Raw genomic sequence first — 2,212 nt, forward strand, 5'->3', positions numbered from 1 at the left:
GACAAATTAAATTCTCTGGGCATTAGTTTCTTCATTTTAAAAATAAGGTAATTAGTTTGGAGATGCTTTGTATAGAGTGAGAAGAGTATTAGATTCAAAGTCAGAGGACTTCAGTTTAAAATTTGTCTCTGCCCTTTACTATCTCAGTGAATGTGCAAAAATTTACAATGATTCTTTGAGAGACAACTAGATAGACATGAAGCACATCTAGCTCCCTCCTCTCCCAGTTCTTTATGCAGCTTTTTTCAAGATGTCTAGAATTCATGAAATTTTTGCAAGATTGTGATCATTCTAACCTACAAGTCCCCATGGCTCTGTCAAAACTAATAACAATTTTAATGCTGAAAGAGATGCTATTAAGTGAAATGGGCAGAACCAGGAGATCATTATATATTTCAACAATGATACTGTATGAGGATGTATTCTGATGGAAGTGGATTTCTTCGACAAAGAGAAGATCTAACTCAGTTTCAATTGATCAATAATAGACAGAAACAGCTACATCTAAAGAAAGAACACTTCCCAGGTTCTTTTTACCTTCTGCATCCAATTCTTCCTGTGCAAAAAGAGAACTGTTCGGTTCTGCACACATATATTGTATCTAGGATATACTGTGACATATTTAACATGTATAGGACTGCTTGCCATCTGGGGGAGGGGGTGGAGGGAGAGAGGGGAAAAGTCAGAACAGAAGTGAGTGAAGGGATAATGTTGTAAAAAATTACCCAGGCATGGGTTCTGTCAATAAAAAGTTATAATCATTAAAAAAATAAAATAATATATATATATATATATATATATATATATATGTTTATCATGCAAAAAAAAGAAAGAGATACTATAAATATTGAGGTGCCCATCAAGACCAATGGAACAGATGAAGTTACCATCATCAACATTTTGAGAAATAGCAGCAGTGAACAAAGGCAGGACATTGCCTTCACTTCTCAGAGAAGGACCAAAAAGGAATTTGCAAAAGCAATGAAATTGTCCTTATCTGGCCACTTGAAGACAGTAATTTTGGATCTTTTAACAGCACCTACTAAGTATGATGCTTTGAAACTGAAAGCCTCCATGAAGTCCTGGGTACTAATAAAAATTCCCTCATTGAGATCATCTGCTCATGGACAAACCAGGAGCTCTATGAAATTAGTAAAGTCTATAGAAAAATGTACAAGATAGTGTTGGAGAAGGACTATTTTGGGCATATCTATTGACTTGATGGTGATGGTTGTGTGATTTATTATGAGCTGGGTATCTAAGATGCTTAGAAATTGTATGATACAGGAGTGAATAGGAAGGAATCTAATGTCCCTAACTGATCAGTATTATGACTACAGGTAGTATGTGCTACTTCTAGAAAGAATTTGAAAGGAATAAGAGCTTCAGACATGGTAGAAAGTATCAAGAAAGAAAGTATCAAAGGAGACTTCCAAAATGTCTTCCAGTGTATTCAGAAGAAGCCCCTGTATTTTGATGACTGACTTTATGATTCCATGAAGGTCAAGGGAACCAGCAATAAGGTCCTGATCAAGATATGGTCTCCTGCAGTGAGGTGGACAGATAAAAATTAGATCTGAATTCAAGAGGCAGTATGAAAAATCTCTTTATTACTTCATCCAGTAAAATACAAAAGCACACTATCAGATAGCACTCCTTTATCTTGTGGAATAGATCACTAAATAATATGTGCAGAGAAGTTGTAATAGACAGAAACAATGCTTTCTACTTTTCCTCCTTCATATTTTAGAAAATCAACTTGTGGTCATTTACAACTAACAGTAAGTTGTTATTAGTCCTTATTAGGATGATGTTATATTTTTTTTTGTTTTTGTGATTTGTTCCCAGGGCCACTAGGCAACCCTGAAGGAGCAGAAAGATACAGGAAATACCAGGTTTAACTAATCTGCAAAACCCCAGTGACTGATTTCTTCTACCAGTTTGTCACAGGGAATTATGAATAGAGTAGATTAGAGCATAGACTCATCAAGGCTAAACAGCAATTTATAAAATAAGAGACTGCTGTTTTTACTAGACTTCATTGCCCTTAATGTTTCTGGTCAATGATTGTCTACTGACAACTTGAACATTTCCAGTGACAGAGATTCACTAGCACCTAAGGTCATCCATTTAGTTGTTTTTTTTAAAACCAATCTAATTAATTATTAACCTCATATTCACACAAACTAAAACTTATTCACTTCTAATTTTG

General features: G+C 34.9%; 1 pseudogene; it reads left to right on the top strand.

Moving 5' to 3' along the window:
• The first annotated feature begins 816 nt into the window (after positions 1-816).
• LOC100930156 lies at positions 817-1,674 on the top strand (annotated as a pseudogene).
• Positions 1,675-2,212: the final 538 nt, after the last annotated feature.

The sequence above is a fragment of the Sarcophilus harrisii genome, chromosome 1 (genome assembly GCF_902635505.1).
Source record: "Sarcophilus harrisii chromosome 1, mSarHar1.11, whole genome shotgun sequence".
NCBI lineage: Eukaryota > Metazoa > Chordata > Mammalia > Dasyuromorphia > Dasyuridae > Sarcophilus > Sarcophilus harrisii.